The sequence below is a fragment of the Schistocerca nitens genome, chromosome 7 (assembly GCF_023898315.1).
Source record: "Schistocerca nitens isolate TAMUIC-IGC-003100 chromosome 7, iqSchNite1.1, whole genome shotgun sequence".
Taxonomy (NCBI): Eukaryota; Metazoa; Arthropoda; class Insecta; order Orthoptera; family Acrididae; genus Schistocerca; species Schistocerca nitens.
In genome coordinates this window covers 212,163,897-212,170,000 of record NC_064620.1, presented here as the reverse complement: position 1 = coordinate 212,170,000, position 6,104 = coordinate 212,163,897, and positions in this window count along the sequence as shown.

Genomic DNA, 6,104 nt, shown 5'->3' with positions numbered 1-6,104 from the left:
ATGGAGTGATTCGAGGGACGCAGTGGCGAGTTACAACTGTTGTGCCGACCATCCCCCGCCCTCCCAAGTCACCAGTTCTCAACCCGATCGAATTCATCTGGGGTGTAATTGAACGTTACGTGAGAGTATAAAAATCAGTATTTATACTCTGCAAGATAAGTCACAGTTAGTGACGGGGGATACATTTACTAGCGCTACGATTAACACCATCTCTTGTTGGTGTCACGAATAGTACGGAGAAAGAGACGAGGAGAAAAACTGTCGCTAAGTCTTTGTATGAGTTCGACCACATGTGACATTTTTACGTCATGGTCACTGCATAGAATGGGTACAGGAAGCCCCAAACCAAACATGCAACTTTACGTGGTGGGGTTATATGAGCGCGTCAACAATGTAAATAAGCCTTACCACAGGTGCAGTCAGAACAGAGGGACCACAGAGAGGACAAATTAAGTTATTGTTCCTGAAGAGGAGTGGTAGACTTTTCAGTATTTAGCAGCACGAAGTCACCGACGTAGCGTCAACTATAAGGACTTGCACCAGGCCGCCGAATTCCCCGGAAGGAGCATCTCGACCACAGATGTCAAACGCTCATTTCATTATATGTGGAGACCTCGGTGCGGCCTCGGAACAACTCGGCGTGACGTATGTCTGGCGCCGAGGTGGTGACGAGCCACGTAAGGCACGTGCCCGTTTATGTTAAGGGGCAGGCCGAAGGCCGAAACTACGACGTGTTTAGTTTTCTAACGTCAACGCACAGCTGCGTTCGACTGTGTTTTGGAAGGACCTAGCCACGTATCTCTGTTGGGGTAAATTCTCAGCCTCTCAGCAGCGAACCTAGAAAAAGTCCCAAGAAGGCCCCATTGGTGGAGGGGTCAGTGACGTCAAGTAGACAGTACTGAACCTCTTGTTTGTTACAAGTGGAAGTGGATTCCCATGTCCACAGGATTTGTTTAGAGACGCGTTGTCTTGACGGGATTTTCGTTGACATGGGGTTAAAGACTATTAGAGCTGCTGTCTCCGCACTTTTTATGATTGGCGGAATAATGTACATTGGTAGGAATCTGTAGAGCCCGCGAATGTTCCCGGTAAACTGGGGATTCGGCCTCCACGTTCATGGAGAGAGGTTGGATTGTACGCGTCGCTGTGTCTTGTTGGAGCTACGTCGCATTTTAAGAGATCGGTCTGAGACAGAGACCAGAGTCGACTACCACACAGACATCCAGTGTCGTGATGACGCCATATCTTCTGTGCAGGACGTCAGAGGTGCCATTTTAGCAGAGGGTGCGCACAATTTCCAGCATCGGCGCATAGGGAAACAACGAGTTTCATTGTCAGAGCCACGGTAGCTCTGTTGATTGCACGTCGTTTCTCGATAATTTGTCAGTTCATTCCGTGCAGCCTTTCTGAAGTCAACAGGGTTTGGAGTGCGTCAGGATTCCAATGCAAGGGAATAGTTGGTCAATAGTGGGATAAGTGTGTGACCCAGTGAACAAATCGTCATTTTGTAATCGTTCGTTGTTTGCTCATTATACACACATCAAAAATGTTTTGCATCACCCTGGTTCCCGGAACTCCTGAAGATAGACATTGACTTGTACCACAGACTCAGCCCCTTTCCCTGTTCAGGGATGTCACTAAATCCACCCAAAGATGTAAACAACCATGCATGAGCAGCGCTTATTAGGCGGAGGGGGTTCGACAGCTCCAGTCATTCCATCAGGAAGGAGGTAAACGGCTCGTGTTGTCTGTAGTTTAACCACGGCTAGACGGTAAATACCGCGGTTCGATAGCGTCCGCGTTTTTGCTCTCAACAAGGGAAGTGCCCAGGCGTCTCGAGTGAACCGAAGCGATGTTGTTCGGATATGGAGGACATACAGAGAGACAGGAACTGTCGATGACATGCTTCGCTCACGCTCCCCAAGGGCTACTACTGCAGTGGATGACCGCTGCCTACGAATTGTGACTCGGAGGAAACCTGACAGCAACGACACCATCTGAATAATGCTTTTTGTGCAGCCACAGGACGACATGTTACGACTCAAACTGTGTGCAACAGCCTGCATGATGCGCAACTTCACTTCCGACATCCATGGCCGTCTTTGCAGCCACGACACCATGCAACATGCCGAATGGATCGCTCAGGATTGGGCTTCACATTCGCTTCACCGATGAGTGTCGCATATGCCTTCGACCAGACAATCGTCAGAGACGTATTGTAGGCAACCCGGTCAGGCTGAACGCCTTAGACACATTGTCCAGCGAGTGCAGCAATGGGGAGGTTCCCTGATGTTTTGAGGTGGCATTATTTGGGGCCGACGTATGCCGCTGATTGTCATGGAAGGCGCCGTAACGGCTGTACGATACATGACTGCCATACTCCGACCAATAGTGCAACCACATCGGCTGCCTATTGGCGAGACATTCGTCTTCATGGACGACCTATCGTGCACGTCTTATGAATGACTTCCTTCAAGATAATGACACCCCTCGACTAGAATGGCCAGCATGTTCTCCAGTCATGAACCGTATCGAAAATGCCTGGGATAGATTGAAAAGGGCTGTTTATGGATTACGTGACCCACCAAACACTCTGAGGGATCTACGCCGAACCGCCGTTGAGGATTGGGACATTCTGGACCAACAGTGTCTTGAAGAACTTGTGTATAGTATGCCAGGACTTACACAGGTATGCATCATTGCAAGAGGACGTGCTACTAGGTATCAGAGGTACGGGTGTGTACAGCAGTCTGGACCACCACCTCCGAAGGTCTCGCTGTATGGTAGTGAAACATGCAATGGGTGGTTTTCATGAGCAATAAATAGTGTGGTAACGATGTTTATGTTGATCTCTAAACAAATTTTCTGTACATGTTCCGAAACTCTCTGAAACGAGGTGATGCAAAACTTTTTTTGACGTGTGTAAATTTGAGTTACGTATTGTATGATTATCGATTATCCACATGAGTAAATTAATGTTTAGTAACTCGCTGTTTATACTGAGGATGTATCACTGACATTAGGGTAGATTTTATAATGTACTGCTTTCGAGGCCTTCGGGTATCGTTACTGAGTTGCTTGATTAAAGGACTTGCAGGATATTTCATGCTTCAAAGCAACATTTCTTGACATGATACTCAACCCAACACATAGACGGCATTTTGCAATTCAAAGGCAGTCGAAACTGCATAGGTTTTGATCGAGAGAGCATTTAGCTCTACTGGATGGTTTGATTTTGATAGCAACTTCTGTTGTAAAATAGTCTGAAGGTGAAATACTCCCCCTCCCCCATTCGTATATTCGGTCGTTTCGGAGCGGAATATGTTTGAGGTCTTATCTGGTAGTTATGTTAGACAATTTAGACACAGGAATGGATAGATCGAAGTTAGGTATTGAGGGAATTTATCGAGTGCAGTGTCAGTAGGAACAGCACTCCTGACGAGGTAAGTACAGAGTTTTCGACACCAAATCAAATAGTGGAGTAAATGTCGTAAACGAATATGAAAACAAGAATTAGTATCATACATTTAACTTTATAATTAATGAATGACCTTCACATAACTATGCCTCGCACATGCACGTATTTTTTTATATTATTATACTTTATAATCTATTTACCTTTTCTGTGCTTTAAGCTCCAACGTCTTCGGCCTGCAGTCTCGTTGACTGGAGTATAATAGTCTTCAGTGATGAGTCCGGCATGGAAAAGAGATGCAATCACCGGCGAAGAGTGTCTGGAGACGTCCCGGTCGGCAGTGGGATACTAACCTGACTTTCGCCGGTCATACGGCCAGACAGCCAGGAGCGATGATATGGGATGGCATTTCATTTTATGGGAGGAGCCTCTTTGGCAGTCATCCGTTGCACCTTTACTGCATAGCGATACGTCGACGATTAGCTACGATCTACTCCATCCGGGCTTACATTTCAGCAAGATAAAGCCCAACCGCATATAGCGAAAGTTTCTACTGTTGTTTCCGTGCTTCCCAAACGCTACCTCGGCCAACAAGGTCGCGGGATCTGTCCCACATTGAGAACATCTGGCGCATTATTGGCAGGGTTCTTCAACAAACTAGGGATTTTGACGATCTAACGAGCCAGTGGGATAGAATTTGGTATGTTATCACTCAGGAGGATATCGAACAACTCTGTCAATCGATTCCAAGCCGAATAACTGCTGAGATAAAGGTCAGAGCTGGGCCAACACTTTATTGACTTGCACAGTTTCTGAAGCTCGATTTCCGTCCTATTCTTTGGTTCAAATGGCTCTGAGCACTGTGGGACTTAACTTCTGAGGTCATCAGTGCCCTAGAACTTAGAACTACTTAAACCTAATAAACATAAGGACATCACACAAATCCATGCCTGAGGCAGGATTCGAACCTGCGACCGTAGCGGTCGCGCGGTTCCAGACTGTAGCGCCTAGAACCGCTCGGCCACTCCGGCTGTCCGTCCTATTGTTTCTTGGAGTGTATGTCATGTAGAAGCGCTGCTGTTGTGATGCTTCTGTAGCGATAGGAAAGTCACCCTGATGTTGTCGTCAACAACATACTCGCATTTACCCTGAGTGCTACCTACTGGTAGCAGCCGCACTCGAATGAATTTCAGTGTCTGGGCTGAAAGTAAGCTCCAGTAGGCACACATTGGAGACGGCTGTGGAACAGTAGCGTGAACATACATCATACAACGCAGGACAATCGCAGTCAATGATAGCGCATGCATTATAACGTTACGCGAAGAAGCCTTCGCAACCAGGGAAGCTGCTCGACGTGTACACTGAGGTCAAGGTGAATTGGTGCGGACATAAAACCGTTTTCAATTGACAAGTAGTATAAACCGCAAAGATCATTCACATTCGACAAACGCACGGGATGGTCGATATTTTCGTCTTCTGATTAAACCGTAGACTGACTGCTCCAGAACCGAAGTCGGCGTTCGAAGAGGCTACCGGACGCAATGTATCGCCTCAGACTGTTAGGAAGCGATTGCTTTATGAAAATTTCCATTTCCGACGACCATGCAAACACCGCGTCGTACACCATATCACCGTAGAGAATGGACGCCCCAGGATTCGATTCGGATATTTTTACGAACGAATTTCAGATCTGTTTGTACCGCGATAATCGTAGGCAATGTTTTTGGAGGCAGGCCATAATCTCCAACGTCTGCAACACTGTGTCCCCATGGTGCAAAAAGGTGGTCGGGGAGTGATGTTTTGGGGTGGAATTACATGGGGCCACCGTACAGTTCTCGTGGTTATTTAGGACACTCTCACTTCCCTATGGTTCAGGGACGACATTATACAAATAATAGTCGCACCTTATCGCCAACATTTTGGTGAAAGTTTCAAGTTGATAGATGATAACTTGCGTGCTCATCATGCTGTTCTTATCATCGTGTTTCTTCAAAATGATAGGATAATCAGAATGAAGTTACCTGACTGTACTTCGGACAACTGAACATGTGTGGAACCCCTTGAAACGATCTCTTTTTCGACGTTGAGTAGATGTACGTACTCCGCGCAACTTATGCTGAAGCACCATTGAAGGGTGGGACAATTTGACCAGTGTTGGCTTCATTATCTCATCTATGGTATGTCGAGGCGGATTCAAGCCTGCATCCGAGCAGTCGGATGTTAAACCACCTACTGATGTTGCTTAAGTGGTGGAAAATCTCCTGTGATAAACGGACGATATTGTTCTTAAAAAAAAATTGCCCCATTTGATTCAGTGAACTGGACACATTGCAAATGAGTGTATACGCACGCCTGAGAGGCAGTTTTAATTTCTTTGCCATGAATTTCGAGATGAAGGGGGCTGATACAGAACTTCGTATAATGTGTGTATGTGAATTAGATCGGAAGTGTCTGCTCCTTAGAACGGTTATGTGACGTTAACTGGTTGACTTATTTTATTTAGTAATCGATTCACCTAGTGTTCTGCCTATGTAGCTTATACAGGGTGAGTCACTAACTATTGCCACTAAGAATAACTCGAAAGTATGATAGGAGCTGAAAAGACTGTGGGACAAAAGTTGCCTGGGACAACGGGGGCCATAATATGACGTTGGTTTTTTGTTGCTAGGTTGCGTCGTTTCAGAGATAA